General features: G+C 37.7%; 1 long non-coding RNA gene across 2 annotated transcripts in view; it reads right to left on the bottom strand.

The window, feature by feature from the left end:
• LOC121133203 overlaps window positions 1-18,446 on the bottom strand; it is a 112,365-nt gene that overhangs the window by 58,261 nt on the left and 35,658 nt on the right. For both annotated transcript variants that reach the window (XR_005869995.1, XR_005869996.1), the window contains exon 3: window positions 9,433-9,624. This is a non-coding gene — a long non-coding RNA (uncharacterized LOC121133203). The remainder of the gene's footprint in view (window positions 1-9,432; window positions 9,625-18,446) is intronic.

Raw genomic sequence — 18,446 nt, 5'->3', positions numbered from 1 at the left:
TAGCAGGAATTCTAGATGTATTAGGAGGAGTCAGAGTCTGAATGGAAAGTATAGGTGTGAGAAGTGCAAGTGACTGTTTAGTTGCCAGACTGTGCTTTGCAACCATGATGAATGATTGTTGGTAAAGATAGGATATGGAAAATACTTTGTAAATTCTAGTGAGAAAATTTCAATAGAAAGTAAACCCATTTCCAGTGAGGAGGAAAACATGAGATGTTTCAGTCAATTCTGAGAGGAAATGCAGGCCAGAACTCTTACAGACTCCCCATACCTTCAAAGTCAGGGCTGGCTCTCCTCGTGACCAGCCAGAATCAGCAGAGCAAGTGGGTAAACTTGTGCAAGACAGTAGTTTTTTCTGATTATTGAATGAATTTTTCTGATTATTAAATGAATAACTTTTATATTTTCAATGAAATAAGGAGAATGAAGGGTCTAAACCGAGTGTGAAAGTGGGCTTGTGTGTTGGGGAAGAGAGAAGAGGTATGAAGAAGGGAGGATAATATATGAAATAAATGAAAAAAGTATGACTAGTGTAGAAGAGGAAAACAACAAGTGTGAAACTTTAAATGTGCAATTGTTAACTTGAAAGAAAACCAGTCAACCTGTGTGTGTAATTTTCTCCATTATGTTCACAGGAGTAAGGGAGAAAGAAAACTTAATGCTGGGATGGCTGACAAATTTAGGGCACAGACATCATAGTTTGATCATAAGTGAAAGATTACAATTTTGCACCATTAAGTAAAATGAAATAATGAATAACTGAAGTATTGGAAGCAATGAGATTGGAGATGATAATGTGTTGGGAAGAAGGGTAGCAGAGAGGTGGAAAGTAAGAATAATTCTGATCAGATTGGGAATCCTTGGATTGGGGATGAGGTGTGGGTGTAGCTACTAAAGATGATGTACATTATCCTTGGTCATGATTTGGACTTAAGCATCAGAAACAATTGTTGTTAGTGATTTTGGTATGTAAGTCAAGTAAAGGACACACATTACTTACTACCTTGGATGCTCAAGTCATTAGGAACGCATCAGGTGTAGACACTGAAAGGAAGGCATGTATCTTAAGTGAAGGAAGAACAATAAGAGAAAGCCCAAAAAGCAGTAATGTGTGAGAGAGAGAGAGAGCAGTGTGAAATACAAATTGAAAGGTCTAAGCTCTGGAACAAAATAAGGAGAAAGGAAGGGAAGTAGCTTTAAATCAGTAATGGATATCAAGGGGTCACATAACACAATACTTAGTCCTGTGAGAGGTAGAAAGTAAATAGAACAAGGAGTATCGATTTCAGCGGTCCTCTGGGGTTCATAGCTTGATTGGTTTTAGCCAACATAAGTAGCATGAAACTATGGAAGACTGTGTTGAACACAGATGAAGTCTTCCAGGGAACATTGGCAAAGAATCTCTGAAGGAGACATGTGCTGGATAACATCATGAGATTAAGAAACTCCAAGCCAACTTTTACCCTTCAAGACTTAGACTTCTTGTGCTGCCACAGGGGAAAACCAGGTGTCAATTTTGATGGTAGCTATGATATAATAGGTTCTTAGGGGATAGAAGGAAGTTAAAAAAACAGTTTCTGATTTTGTGAACACTTAGATGTTTCTACTTCTGCAAGATCAGGTATAGTAAGAAGATTTGTTGTTGAATAATGCACTAGTGAGTTAAATACATTGGGAGCAATTTAAGTAAGGAAGGCATTTCTGTAGACACAGCAAGTCCCTTCCACCTCTCCTGAATCAAAGGAGATTTTGTAGTTAGTACTGTTTAAAGTCTGGTTTATATAGCTATCTTATTTTTGTTTTGTTTTGTTTTGCACTTTCCAAATGAAACTACAGCATGCTTTCCCCTCAACTGATGTGCTTGGGGAACCAACTGTGGACTGTGTGGTTTCATGGAAAAGCATCTAAAGACAAGAGAGTAAACTCATGTGACTCTGCCTCACCAATTACCATGAATTATTACACACTTTACTCTGTGAACTTAAAAGAACTCCAGGTGAATTATCAAAAATCATGATCAGTAGGTTATATTCTTCTTACTCTTTTTTATTAAATTTCCCTGGCAGGTGATTTAATACACTGGCAGTTATGCAGACTTGGAATTGGGTATCCTTGGAATGGCATCGGAAATGCCCTCTGAGCTTATTGATTCCCTCTCAGGAAATTTAACTCTCTGAAGTGCAATTGACAGTGCTAGTAAGAACTGCATAGTCAGTAATCTCCTGGGTATGTCAAATGCCCTGGTCATCACATGGGCTCAGTTTTCACTCTAAAGTAGATATCTTTTTACTTATCTGATAATAGATCAGGCATCATATCTCAATGAACTGGACTAGACCTCTTCCCATTTGTGGAATGGAACATTAGTAGAAACCAATTTCATTGGGAGCTGTATATCTTGGAGGTCACATAGGATTTTACAACAGAATAAACTTCAATTAATGCTTAGGAAAAATCTTTCTGGTCAGACTCCCCATCTACTCATTTCAACAAAAAATGGCAAGTTCTTGTTACATGAATCAACAGCAAAATAAACCTTACAATAAGTCATGGGGCTGATGACTTTATTTTTTAATTGACACATGACTTTCATATATACTTACAGGGTAGAATAATGTTATTCTATATATGTGTACAGTATCAGAATAACTAGTAGTTTTGTATTCCCAGGTATTATCATTTCAGTGTGGTGGAAACCACCAAACTCTTCTCTAGGTATGCTGTCAACTGGAGTTGCCTTCTTATGTCATATAACACCAGAGTTTCTCACCCCCACCCCAAATGTGTTTTTATAGTACAATGTTTTGAGTGGATATTGACCCTCTTCAAGGGCCTGGTTCCTATTTGATGACCCTGTTTTAGGAAATTGTAAAATTATTAAAGTGTGAAGTCTGACTAATTGAAGTAGGTCCTTGTGGGCAGACTTTGGGGTTGTAGATTGGCCTGGGATCCTAGATGAGCCATTGTCTCTATTTCCTGTTTATTTACTTCAGTTGGGATGAAAACCTCCCCCTAAGAGTCACTGATTAACAAAAAATCCCAGTACCAGGCATGATAACCCCCTTTTGTAGCTGTTGGTCAGGGGTCCAAGAGACTCTCAAACAATACAGGCTACTATTGCTATGTTTGGTTGCCTCCCCAGAAGTTGGAGGTGAGTCCCTATTGCTGAAGACACCATGCGCTTCAGATATGCACTCTAGGACTTGGGGGATTTGAACTGGATCTGATATAAAGCCTCCTCTCCTAGGACTAACTTTCATAATACTGGAAGGTAGTATTCAAGCTTCCAAGAGAGGGAAGTAACCAATAGTACTGCTCATCATGGCACCTATGAACCACAAAAATGATCGGTGTACCAAAATATCCCTAAAGAAACTCACATCCTGGCACTAGCCAACAGCTATGTAATTAAGCGTAATACCCACTCTCTAGGATAGAATTCATCCTTGGCTCTGAAAATCTAGCCAACTACCAGAGGCCAGAGAGGACGTAGAGAAAAACCTACAAATTCCACTATATTAAACCAACCAAATTCCCAACTGTATTCTAAATACTTATTGTTATACCTGGAGATAAGTATAACTCTCATCCTTTCATCAAATAAACTTCTCTTTACAATATACAGAGACCATTATGAAACCCCCAACTGGTCAAAATGCAGAGAACAAGTGATCATAGAGTGTTGAGCCTCAATAGATACAACTACAGCACAACTCCTACATCTAAGGTTCTGTGAACATCGTGAAAAGGGGTGAGCAGGACTGTAAGAGCCAGAGACCAGAAAACTTTGCATATGATTGTTCCTCCTAGGAATGTCAAGAAAACTTTGAAGTGTGACTATCCAAACAACAACTGAACAAGTAAAACATCAATAGGCATGCTAAAGTGGAAGGGAGAGATCTCAAAGTGCCCCATTACTACACAAAGAACTACAAGAAACTAAGTAATGCTGAGGACAGGAGAATAGACTTACCAGCCGGGATGAGCTCCTCATTGGTTATCCAATGCCAAGTGGTTAGCATTGGAATAATAGCTCATATCATATGTAGACAAGTAACACTAAGTAGACCAAGCAAGGTTAAGTTATATGTTCATGAATATACACACATATATAATTTATTCAACATATTATATTGTAAGCATATATATTATATTATTTTTAAAGATACTTGAATAGAAGTACTCTACATTAGTTAACAGTACTGATCCTGGAAGTCACTGGTTATTAAATGAAAAATTTGTACTAGGCACAGGAAACCTCATTCACACAAGTTATCAGGCTTAACTCAAGATGCCCCAGAGGTACTCAAAATATACAGGATATTGCCATTGCTCTTAACTAATCACTAATCTTGATAATGAGACTCTATTGCTGAAGAAACCACACACACACATTGGTTGCAGGACACAGAAACACCAACCTTATACTGAAAAAGGAAACTCTCCACTGCTAACTAGCTTCAAAAGTTCTAGAAGGTGCTATGAAGGCTGCTGTAGAAGAGACAACAAAGGTTCTATTAAGAATGTGATAATACTGATTTGACAGATAAGATGTGCCCACTGAGGCAAGTATGGCAAGACAGCTTATGGGAATAACCAATTGCTTTCTTGATTGGAATTAAGGCTTTCCCTGAATTCATGTCTTGTACTATAAATATGGTCAAAATTCATGGCTTTGGGATGTCAAAGGCCTTAGGCAATAACCCATTGATGCTGTTCTCTAACTGGTCATATTGTCAAACTATTTTCTAAGTATCTATTTTTATATTCATAGATTTGTACAGTTCCCAGCCTTAAGTCAGAGAGGGGTCTTATAGCAATGGATAATAGCTAACAGAGACTCACTACTGTTCAAAGTGCTGAGATTAAGTGGTTTTTGGGTGCTGAGCTTCCAAGGACTTCTGTATTATCCCACCAAAGCATCAGAAACACCATGAGAGGGAAGTAGAAAGAGTAAAAGAGCCAGAGGGCAGAGGCAGTGGCTGTGAAATGTCCTCTGTGAAGTACATAATTGCTGCACACATGAACTTGTAAGAGTTGTAGTTACCTACAGAAGATATGCATATTATTAAGACAGTTAAAGTTGCAGCACAGCAGGGAGGGGAAATGGGTTCCTGAGACCCAACTTGTAGGCTTGAGCCTACTGACTGCTGATGACTACTTGGGAAGGGACAGCCACTTTTCTTTTATAGTGTTGTTAATGATGGTTACTTTGTGTCCTAATGAATGCCCCCCATGTATATTGGCAGAATGAAATGGACTCTGTGGGTTAAAAACAAAGTGATTTTTGTGTTGGAGGAATGACATAGTGGGTAAGAGCACTAGCTACTCTTCCAGAGGACCTGGGTTTAATTTCCAGCATCCACATGGCAGTTTACAACCACCTGTAACTCTAGTTCCAGAGGATCTGACAGCCTCACACAAACATACATGCAATCAAATGTACACGGGATAAATTTTTTAAAATATAAGTGATGTTTTTAAGCATCATACAGGAAGGATGTGAAGTTGGGAGGAAAATAAGATGGAGAGAGTTTTGTGATGAGTTAAAGGTGGGTAGTGAAGAGTACATGTAAACAAGTCACTTTGTGTAAAGAGTGGGAGTGGTAGTTACACTCATCGGCTGGTTGACACCAACATGTAAGTGTCACTATTTCACCTTTATGCATATATTGTGATGATAGTAAGTCATAGGTGTTGCTTCTAAGGAAGACTTTTTAATTGTTTTCCTTCCTTGACAACTTGCTTAGTATTTTCAGAAACCATGCAATCTAGACTGCAGCAGAAAGGCTTTAGCTTGAAATATCAGTGTCCTATGTCCTAAGTTGTGATCTTTAGGATCAGGGGCCCACCTCCAACCCCTGAGGGACAACTAACAACTACTTTGATCATCAATATTGCTTTTTTCTTTTTTTAAACCTTTCAAAAATGTTTTATTTTTAGAAGCATTTTTAAAACAAAATAGGATATAATAAGATTTTTAAAAATCATCATATCAAAGGTGGACAAGGCAACCCAACAGAAGGCAAAGAGACCCACTTATTCACACACTCATGTTTTGGAACATGGCCAACGATTTGAAAGGAGGTTTCTAATGTTTTGTACTGAGAATTCTCAGCCTAAGTGGCTTAATTTCTTTTAAGTTAGTTAGTTTTTTTAATTGGGACACACACACACACACACACACACACACACACACACACACACACACCATCAATACCTGAAAGGAACCAAATGCATATTGTAAAAACAAACAAAGGTCATATTGTCAGATTACCACCCAATAGTACTCATGGCAGAACTACTAACTCACACAACATGTATGATATTCAGATGTAGTGTGTGAGAGAGATTAGATTCAAAATAGAACATACTACAAATTTTAATTTATATGACATCTTAGAAAATTCTATCTATAACAAAATAAAATGGAGCAATTCCAACTGTGGACAGGAATGCTAGTGACACTAGGGGCAAAGAAGCATCAGGAATGTCATCGGATAATGAATGGTGGTAGTGAATTCCTGAGGGTCTTACATATGGAGGATAGATGTTCTTTCAAAACTCTATAGGCAATCCCTAAAATGCAGGCGTATTATTTCAAAAAATTCAAACTTTAAAGAAGTTAATGTAAAAGTTTTTGAGTGTCCTAATCAACAACATAATGACCCAGTTCTTAAAAATCAAATCAGAGATGATCCTGTCTTAAAAATCGATACTAAAAATAAGTCTGAACAACAAAGTAACTCATTCTTAACAAGTACATAAATTCTTTGACCATATGCACCTACACTACATTTCCTACCTTGCTATTTTCAGTTTGTTGCTTTGTGTTAATGAAGCTATTTTAAGATAAGCCACAGGGCAAATGTTCTTTCTTTCAATATAATGACAGGGGAAATAAACATTTCCCACTTTTTTCCTACTAATGCCAGGTCACCCTGGGCGAGCTCTCTGCTGTCGTAGGTAGCAACCTGTCTTTTCTGATGGCGAGAATGCATTAATCCATCTGATAAAGGGCACATTGGGGAAGGTGAACACTGGTCAGAGCTCTTTAATCTGTCATGTCCTATTTTCTTTTTACCATTGAAATGTTCCAGAATCCCCTTTCCAATCTGTCACTGGAACCCTAACATCCCACCCCAGAGTTTACATGAACCTTTAGTAGTATTATGGGAAGACATGAAGCCACTTTATAAAACAAGGTGGTTTTCTATGAATTTTGTATTATTGGTGTTGGAACTGAATTACAAATTTACCTTTCCTGCCTTTGCTAATGAGAACTGTGTTTGCATGTACATAGCACTTCTGGACTGTGAAGAGAAGGAATTAAAGCATATTGCTAAATAAATGAAGCAATGCTTATAGACTGTGAAAACTAGACCCTTAATTAGTTTTACAACTTCCTGAAAACATGTGAAATATCATTCAAAATAAACTAACCGCTTCAGAGCACCTACAAAACACTGTATTCCAAGCTACAAATAAAAGCTATATGTGTTAGTGGACCTAGAGACTTCCTTTTTTGAAATCCTATGTTATAAAAGCATGAGAAATTTGTGTGCAACTAATGCAGTTGCTTCAGTGAATTATAAAATTAAAAATCATCCATAGACAATTCTGCTAGATAAATCTCTAGTGACAATTTCATCCCACCATTCCCAATGGCTTCTCAAACTATTTGCAATATAATTAAGCACTCAAGCACACCACAAACCATCACTCAAAAAGTAGAACTTCTAAGTTGTGCTTAGAAGATGCCCACTAGCACAACTGAAAATACGTTTCATTTTCATGAGTGACAAATGACTTCCTTCCTATCGACAGCTTTCATCTGATCTACTACTGAGGTTGCTATTTTCATGGGAATTATTAATTACCAATGGTAATGATCACACATTCCAACTATTTATGTATCCAAGTGTCAGTATTCAAGGTTTCATGGTCTATGTCTAATTTTTGGTAAACAGGTGTGTTTAACATTCACCATGCACCAAATACATGATCCTGCAATATTTTAAATGCCATGCAATAGGAAATAAGAACTCTGCCTTCAAGTAGTGTTTTTTTAATTTTATATAAAAAGCACATATATGTAAATCAAAGATCAGTAAGACTTAACTAACACAGAAGAGGATAAATGCTGTGTATCCTGGCAGGAGAACAGAAGGAAGAAAGAGATTATGAAAATCATCAAGAGTATTGGTACTTGATAATTTCTACATAACAGATATTGTGGTGACTTTAACCTTATTTTAATGTAGTGACATTTGAGGTTAAATATTAGGCCTAGTTAGCAGCAAGGAGCATCTATCACTTAGAACATAAAGACTTACTTGACATGCATGAGCACAATTTATTAGATTTTAATGGCCATTTATTAGCCTTGTTATTCTTACATTATCAAGCAAAATGAAATGCAGGTCATTTTGTGGTTTTTCTCACCACTTATGGAGAAATGCCAAGTGAAATGATTAGTTCACTGAGTTCTATACAACCATGTCTTAGTGTGGCTTTTCTTATAGTAAATGATTTTAGAGATAAGAAGTAAAGTAGGACTATGTAGAATAATAAAATATCATTCTGAGCATACCAAACAGGCTGTGGTCACACCTGATGCAGTCGTCACTTACAAGCTATCCCATGGTTGTGAGCTGTTCAGACTAGAAGTTTGTAGAGTATAGGAGAAAAGAAGTCCTCAAATTCTGTAGATACTCTCTGACCAAGGTGTATCAGATATATGAATTATCTCTCAAAAGATACACCTTTGGAAATACATACTTGGTTCATTCTTTGACCCTTGTTTATGGCTCTAAAAACTACAAAAAGAGAAATAATGAAACAATTAGTGCTTGAAATTAAAGCACAATAGCAAATCCAGCAGAGCTTGGACATAGTTGATATCATTAGAACTAAAGAAGAACTGATGCTTCATTTCAGCCAAGTACTTGAAAACTGTTAGAAGCCAAATGAAACTTCTGAGAAGAAAAAGGCTGTAAACAATTGCAATATTATATTTCTAAAATTTACTCATTGGCCAAATCATTCCCTGAGGCTATACTCCAAAAGCAAAATTACTTAACCGAATAGTCATCACTTTTGCCAGGCATGAATCAGTGTGCTGTAGCCAAGCAGAGGTTAGATGGCTCCATAGATAGTAACACATTTCTGAAAGTACTAATAGGTGGATCAAGATTTGGTCTCAAATTCCAAATGAACCATAATAGTAACTCATTTTAACTAGTCATATTTGTTTAGTCTGTGCTTTTTAATGCACAAAAGACAGAGGATTAGAATACAGGGGGAAATGGATAGAGTTAAATGGAACAGAACTATATTTGTTCAGGATGCTCAGACTTTCCTGACTGGGGTCTAGACATAGAATTCTTTTCCAAGCACGGCTATGATTTAGAAGGGGTTGGAAGTGCTTACTCAGCGAATGTTGGCCATCTCTGGTAGCTTGCTTTCTTCTAGTCCAAGACATGTTGTCACCAATTTTCACACAATGTAAGTCTTCTGCGTGAATGGCTTTTCTAAATGAGAGTTGGAGTCATGAATCACTGGTGGAGTTTAGAAACATTCTCACTAATCTGAAATTTGCAGGATTCAAGCAACAGAGCTTTGCTAGGAAAAAAAAAGAAGGTCATGATTTGATAAGACACATGATTTGAGCAGAGAAAAATACTTAAACTAATGACCTGAGATGCTTGGATAAATCATTCCAGAATCCCAGATGATACACACCACATACACAATACCCTTGCCTAGAAGTGCTTTTGTGGCTCACAATCAACATTTTAAAGTCTTGAGAGATTTCAAGTGTAAACACAAATCCACTTACAATCTTGAGAGATTTCAAGTTTAAAATCAAATCCCTCATTGTCTAATATTTCTAAAGGAGGAAGGGGATTAAATTTATGATTAATTTTTTTCAGCATAATGTAACAGTTTAAGATGACACTTAGAAAATTTGAATTACTTAAAAAAACTTATAAAAAGAATATTGGAGATGCCCAGAGGATGTTTGTGATTTCAACATTGGATTTCATTGGGGTTATAGTTATGTCGTGATGCCTCTGAGTTATTCCCTGACACTGGGAGAGAATCTACTGACAAAGGGCCATTCATAAAGGACAGATGCACAAAGCCTTGTACATTTCTGCAGCTGAAAACAAAGCAACCTGGGAAGAAAACTTTCAAACAGAAGAGACCCTTCTTGATTCTCCTGTCTTTATATCCACCTCTCCAATTCATCCATTTCAAGGGCAAATTTCTGATTTTAGCTATGTTGCAGAAAGCTATTTTTTTCTCTCATAGTTTTCATCTAATAAGACTAACAAGAAAGATTTTAAGTAGAATTATTTATTTTTTGCATCTTACTCTTCTCCACAAAGAACACTCAGAAATTTCAATCATTAAAGGTTGTTCTAGAAGACTGCCGAAATTAAATACAAAATAAAAAGGAAACACGAGAGTGAAATGGGGACCAGTGACAAGTTTAAATTTTTTTCCTTTCCTTCCTAAGAGTAAGTCACAAACTGTGTGGTCTTCCTGGGTCTGGGGTACAAGTGTGAAAGCAGATAATCTTGGCAGTTTAGTTTTTGACCTCCAACGTGCCTAACATGGAAAATATAATGACTATGTACTTTGACTCAGTGAGGAAAAAAAACAACCAATGAGCCAATTCTTAGATTTCATATGGACATGAACTATAATCCATGGCCAATGATAAAAATAAACATCTAGCATGGAAGAATGAAAATGCCAGGTGCAAGTACAAGCATCACAGATGCCAAAGCATTCAATCTTCAAAATAGCCCTCAAGAGTAGACACCACTCGTAATATGTCAAGAGTCACAGTGAAACTTAACATACACAGTTTCGCTTCTCAGTCTTTCTTCCTAGCTGTTTCATCACACAGACTACAGAAATTATATAGTTGATCCGTGTGTAGAGAAAAAATAATCTTATGCTGATCCTTAGGCAGGGATTCTCTTAGAAAAAAATCAGATATTTGAAATTCAGTTTTACCAAATGCATACATCATTATTCAAGTGGAAGTCTGGTTCCTATCAGTGCGGTGGTGACTGGAGAAGGCCACCAGGAGGCAGTGGTACTTGTATCATCACAAAGGATAAGTAGGGTTCTAGAAGAACCGAGAAGATGGGAAGTGCTTTGAAACAGGAACTAATATTTAAATGCCATGGGGGAATTAAAGCTGCTGGGAAAACAGAGTAGGGTTGATTTGTTAAAGTGGCCCACAAATCACATATGCACCCCGGCAAAGGCCTGGCTGGCAGAAATCCCAGACGCATTTGAATTCCTCATAAAACTATAGATTGCCAGGCTCTCTCAGACCTACCACAAAATCTGATTCTCTGGGTGAAATCTGAGGATTTGAAGAGCTGAAATAATGCTCCCAACATCAACAATTCAATTGATCCCAGGCATTTCAAGCTGCTAGAAACTTCCTAGATCCATGCAGTTCATCCCCAAACCTTGAGAACCAGCCTATGACTGTTAGCATGTTCCAAATAGTAAATTTCCGAATGAGAGAATACTATATCTCATAACTCACATTACATACTCTATATGCCAGCTGAATCTGCGCTTTTGCTTCTTTCTTAATTCAGGATGGAAACGTTTTATCATTTTTAACAAGGGCTAACTTGGAAAAATATTCTAAACAACAAACCCCAAAATTGGCTGCCTATATGTTTATTTTGATTCAAAGAAAAACAAACAAACAAACAGGCCCGGGTGTGAAGGTGTTGGGATTCCAAAGGGGTGTTCGACATGCTTATTCAGGCAGTGATAGATTGTCACCCTCCTGCAGACATCTAAGACCGAATGGCCACCCTGCTTACTTTATTGCTCACTTGAATGACCAAGTATCTCTGAAACAACCTGCTGAAAATTCCATTTTACTTGTATTGTTTTTCTGGCTAAATAGTGACCAGGTTCTGCTTCAGAGCAAGCATGATCCCCCTTACCCAGTTCTGAAAACCAACCCTCCAGACTCATTGAGTCTGCTGCTTCACCCTGCCTTTCACTTGGTGCAGGCCTGAAAGCAGAGGGTGCTTTCCGTCTTCCAACTCCCCAAAGGTGTAGGAAAGAGAAGAAAATGCCGTGCACTCGAGTGAGTGGGATGCATAAGGAAAGGAAAGACTGTGGTCACCCACACTGCACAACACCAGCTCCCCTGGGTATTCCCAGCATGCTCTCCAGTCTCCTTTCAGGCAGTGCTACCAACAGCTGCCTCTCCCAGAATGGAAATCTGAGGCACTTTGCCGGGACCATGGCTATTTCCCTCCACTGTCAGGATTAAATAGCACAGGTTATTAGGAAACTCGGTTTTCATCAAAGAAAACTATTAGAAAGTGGATTGCCAGATGGATGGATGGGTGGCAAGGTAGGTGGATGGATGGATGGATGGGCAAATGGAAGGACGGATGGACAGAATTCACAGCTAAGTAAAAGTGACTCCTGGGAATTCTGAATCTTCACTCAAAAAATAACATCTATTAAGTAAATTTCAGTAGATACAATTAAGATGTAGAAATTTTAAGATGTACTATATGATCTTCTAGATGCCTATTTACATATATGTTCCAAGCTTCACTTCATAACTTCTGTTCACCAGTTATCTCCCAGTGAGTTTGTTAATATTAAGGAAAATTAAAGACCAAGTGAGCTTGATTTATTTCAATAATATGTCTTGTAGATTTACATTCATTACTCCCTCTCAATAGTAACACACAAGCCAATATGTTGTGGCCTTGTCTTCCTCCCTATTTGGGAAGCAGGCAGCATGCTGCCAGGCACATAGCACGTGTTTAAAATACACTTATCAAATTATACTAACCATCGCCCAGCCTACACATAAATTGCTGTCTTAAGAGAAGCCGTGTGTAAAAGCACACTGTGTAATGACCCCATCTGCTAGAGAGATGAAAGTCGGGGCGTAGCATTTCACTGGCCTGATCCATCTGCCACCAGTCACTTGTGGGCAGAGGCTTCTGGTTCTTGTCAGCCAGCAGTAGGAAGCAGAGCAGGATTTAGTAGCTGCTGAAGTACCAAAGGAAAGGGCATAGCACACACCATTCATGTCAAGTCCCTTATGAGGTCTGGGCTTCCTTAGCCCCCCTCCCATCTAGCAGATAAACATTCTCCCAGTGCTGCACTGCCTCACAGGATACCTTCCGCGCTGAGTTGGGGAAAATATGCTCAGTTAGAAGATGTTCAATTAACCCACGTGGACACATAAAAGGGTGTGATTTATGCTTCTCTCACGGAGACTTCGTCAAGTCAGTACTTCAGCTTTCACCCCATTTTCTTTACTTAGGTGGTGTGGAAGGGAAAGACAGAAACAAACTCGGGTGATAGTTCTTGTCCCAAAGAAAGTGAAATGTTTTCAGACACTTCCAATTCGACATATGACTCGCCACTTGAGCCTGACAAAAGGGCAAATCTCCGGTCACCTTCTGTGGTCCTGTGATTCTGAGGTAATAATGGTGTGTGTGTGTGTGTGTGTGTGTGTGTGTGTGTGTGTGTGTGTGTGTGTGTACACGTTTCCATGGATCAAACCTAGGTCATTCATTGCACATGCTTGCCAAGCACTCCACAAATGAGTTAAATTCTTATACCTATGATGCTTTTGTTTGTTGTTTTTGTTTTGTTTTTTCTTTTTTCTTTTGGTACCTGCAAAGAAGTCTAATTTCTTCTGGTTTAAAGGAAGAAAGAAAGCCATTTGATGCTCAAGTGCTGAACGTATATGCACTTCAACAGAACTTAAACAGCAGTGAACAATTAAACCGACCCAGCAAGCATCAGACGTGGAGAGGGGCTTTGCAGAGTTAGTCAGTGTCTCCAGAGGAAAGAGGAGAACAACGTTAAACACTTGGTGTGTAACAGACATCTTTCTGGACTTGGTGCCCTGTTTTGAGGAAACAATTGAGAAAAAATGGGGGTGAAGAAAATGATTTATTTATTTGGATTTCTTTTCTTTTTCTTTTTGCATTTGGAATGAATTTTTGTGCATTTAAAATGGATTTGCTTTCATTCGTGTTTGTTTTTTTGTCAGAGGTGTTCATTTTGGACAGGGTCCTAGCCTTAGCTCAGGTCTTAGTCCTAGCTCAGGTCTCAGCCCTTGTGGCAACTAAGGATACCCTTGAATTCCTGATCCTCCCATTGCTCTCTCCTGTATGTTATGGTTGCAGGCATGCACACACCCAATTCAAAATGACCTGCAAAACATTAGGAAAATTTAAATTATATGAGGATCATTACAGACACATTCTGCAGTGAGCTTTTTCATTCTCCTGAAGAATTTTGAAACCTTGAGTGTCATCTATTCCCAAATGGATGCAAGATGACCTAAGCGTAAATACCACATTCTTGCTTTAAAGTCTGCTTAAAATACCATTTGAATTTACTCCGAGAAGCAGAATTTTCCTCCTTTTATTGGAAATAGACTCTTTTCTGAAGTAACATATCCTGATTATGGTTTCCACTCCATCTACTCCTCCTGGTTCTTCCCCATCTTCCCTCCCATCTGGATCTACTCTCTTTCTGTAGTGATATATTATTTATGAATTATTAAAGCTTGACTGAGGATTCAGAAAAGCAAAGTCAGCCATAAGCCATAGAGGCTAGGCGCACACCTTTAATCCCAACAGTCAAAAGCTAGGAGGTGGTGGTACACACCTTTAATCCTAGCACTCAGAATTAAGATGTAGACAGATCTCTGTGAGTCCAAGGCCACCAAAATCGACACAAGAGTGAATCAATCTGAAGGAGAATTATAGCTCACTCCTTTAATCCCAACGTTAGGGAAGTATATAAGACAGAAGCATTCTTTCTCCAGCCACACTGAGGAGAGGCAGCAGTTTGGGACTTGGTGAAGAACTCATGCATGAATCAGCCCGTACAGCCTGAGCTAGAGGTGAGAGCTAGTACCCAGGTGCTTTGCTTTTCTGAACTTCAGCTTGAAACTTGGACCCAGTATCAGTCTCTGGGTCATTAATTTATTCGTGCTGTACTTTTCTGTCTCTCATTAGACAAGAAAAGGCTTCTAAGAGATAATAAAATACAACAAAATAAAGCAAGCAGATAAAACAAAAAAGAAAGTAATTTTTAATATGGCCTTTCTTTGTGTCTCTGACTCTCTGTTCTTCCATACATTGAAACAAAAATTACCTTGGTAAATACTGACAATGAGTTCACACCTGCCAAGTTTTGCTTTGTATATTCTGTCTTGATGACTTTCAGCATTGATCATGTGATAATAAAACAGAACTCAAACCTAGTCTAACAGGCCTTAACATGTTGGAGGTCAAAGACACTCAGGTTCTACCAAAGGAGACATGTCAACTCTTGATAGAGTAGCCAGATTTTCCTTAGGTCTGTCAGCTCAGAAACAGAGGGAGAGAGAGAGAGAGAGAGAGAGAGAGAGAGAGAGAGAGAGAGAGAGAGAGAGAGAGAGAGAGAGAGAGAGAGGTTATCTTATTATTAATTATAAAAGTTCAGCTTATAGCTTAGGCTTGTCCCATTTGCTCTTATAACTTAAAATAACCCATGACTTTTAATCTGTGTTCTTGTATATGACTTTGTCACCTTTACTCTGTACTGCCCATCCTGCTTCCTCTGTGCCTGGCTAAAGACTCTGCCTTTCTGTCCCTAGGAAGTCCCCACCTAAACTCTTCCTGCCTTCCTAATAGCTATTCAGCTCTTTATTAAGGCAATCGCACATCTTCACATAGTGTAAAGGAATATTCCACAACAATGGAGATGCCATGATTTGGAATGTTGTCTACACTCCTACCTTCTTGTCCTCACGAGTACCTTTACTTTCTCTACTCTACTTTTAATGGTTAACTTCTCCCTGCCCCTCTTTGACCTCTAATTTTCATGCGTACAGAATTACCTAAGTACAACACAAAACATGATAACAGGAGCCAGGTGAACCGAAATCAGCCAAAAAAGGTGACTGAACCTGAGTGTAGCAACACGGTGCTTGTCTGCCCCAAATAGTGTGAACTCTACACATACACCACTTGACACTGGATAGATGAGGTAAAGAAAGTGGTTTTTTAGCCAAAATGCCCACAGCCCGGGGATCATGGAAGATGCTTGTGGATTAGAGAGGAAGAGCAGACACTAGGAGATGACAGGCTTGTAAGTGACAAGTTTATGTTATTTCTGAGTTCTGCAACAGGAAAAGACTGGCATCACTGAATAATTTGACAACCTAGTAAGGCAATGAAACCTGTTAGACTTAGACAAGGTTATGTGAAGCAGGTTGGACCATAGAGGAAATGGCCATTTCAGAAGATTTCTCTGATGAACTGTGGCCACATCTGGCCAAATCAGGAGAGTTCACCATTAGAACTTGGAGCAAATGTGAAGATCACAATCTGAAAGAAGTGAATGGAATTTTAGATCTTATACTTCACAGTTAATTATTTTCTATAGAGGCTCATTGCAAAAAAGCAGAAACTTTCATTTTTATATACACTCCTCCAGATTTTAAACATTGACTCAGATTATCTTTAAAATGACGTTTGTGTTGTACTAATACATCTGGGCAGAGTTAACTGCATTTGCGAGCTTTTACCCTCTGCTGTAACATCACCTCCAGTTTTGAGCAACTAAATGTTAAAGTTTCAGAAACTCGTCCACTGTCACAAGTCTACATCCAATTCTAGAAACATGCATTTAATAAATTGATGCTGTTTAATAAATGAAATATTTAGTAGTGAGATTATTTCAGCATAGATTAACATGACAGCACAAGGAGTTCAAGGTGGGTGGGTCTTTTTGCTTTTTGTTTTTTACAGAACAACATAGATTTATTTGAACAGTACTTTCATTTGGTTCATAAATGACTGAGATTTAATTAAACAACTGCAGCAAACAAGTACTGTTTAACACATGAGCTATTTCCCAAAAGAAATCAGGATTATAACAGTAATAATTTATATTTTTAAATTTATGACAGTTTTATATTAATAATAAAAGTCTTAATTTTGAGTTGAATAATTTTAAATGTCAAGGTACTCTGATTTTTTTCCTTTAATAAAATCATTACAAAACTATGAAATGCTTTTTGTATTGTGAATGCGTCAATACTTATTTTGTCATTTTATATTTTTATAATAGGATATAGCTTCATAAAGGCATTAAAATTGTAAATTTATCTCATTAGTGATATCTTTGTTAAATTAATATGCCAGATAAAGAATGTGTTGGTCAATTTGTTTATTATATTCCCTCTTTTGGTAAAATACTCTGTAATCAGTATAGATACAAATGCATAAAAGAAAAGAAAAAATCACTTGTTTGAAGAATTTTACACATTAAAATCTGAGAATATTTTGGAAAGAGGAAAATTTTGAAGGCTGGGAATAAAGGCACTCCAAGTTTTGGAAATCAAGAGGAGATGTTAACATAGAAAGAAATCTAGGTGTGGGGGGCATATCACATGGAAACCAATTGAAATTGTTCTTTGAATAAAGGACTAAGTATGTACTGTTAAGAATGTCAAGTAATCAACATATGTAATTATTTGAGCAATTTTATTTAAGGAGAAACTAGAAAGGGATTGTATAGAATTCCAAGATTGGAGGGGTTTTTCTAGTTAACATGCATATGTGGGTAAATACATGTGCTTGTGCATGTGGTGGATAAAGGATGATTTAGTGTGCTGTCGTCAGAAACACAGTTCTCCTGATTTTGAAGGAGAACTTATAATTTCCGTGAAACTCACCTTTGACTAAAATGATGAGCCAATGAACTCGAGGGATTCTAGTTCATCTGTCTCCATGGATTATAATCCCTGGTGCTTTGTTACATAGATTCTGAGAACTAAATTCAGGTATTGATAATTACCCAGGAAGAGATTCAAAAAGCAAACTATCTATCTCCCCAGCCCAGGAAATGAAAATTTCCATGATATGATTTGGATTAAAAAACCATTTGATAAAGGAGAAAACAGAACTAATATGATGCTAATAGTGTGAGAGAAAAGAAAGTGGATGATTTTGTGAACAAAACCTTGAGTAATAAGCAAGATAGTGTTTAGTACTATTCAGGAACAATAACAGCTCATGTTCTTTGTACTGGAAACACAGAGAACATGTCTCCAAAAGGGAAGATGCTTGCTAGGTCAGGAAGTTCTTTCTCAGATTTTTAAATGGAAAAATAATTTAGTTAACCAGACAAGAGTGAAAAACACAAAAGAGAACTGATACACAGAGGGAAAGGAGCAATTTACTTTTTAATGTAGCAAAAACACTGGCACTGCTAAAATTCCAATAGATAATAGATGTGAACTTGAAGTAAATTTCATCTACATGATGGTATGCTTCTCTCAAGTGACAAGGGTAAACCAATTGATGAAAATTTGAAGTGACTTCAAGTTTTGAAATTCCAGTAGCATAGAGAAG

Source organism: Mesocricetus auratus, unplaced genomic scaffold, assembly GCF_017639785.1.
Source record: "Mesocricetus auratus isolate SY011 unplaced genomic scaffold, BCM_Maur_2.0 Super-Scaffold_100020, whole genome shotgun sequence".
In the NCBI taxonomy this organism is placed as follows: Eukaryota; Metazoa; Chordata; class Mammalia; order Rodentia; family Cricetidae; genus Mesocricetus; species Mesocricetus auratus.
The sequence above is the reverse complement of the archived record's forward strand: the minus strand, read 5'-3'. Positions and strand labels throughout refer to the sequence as shown.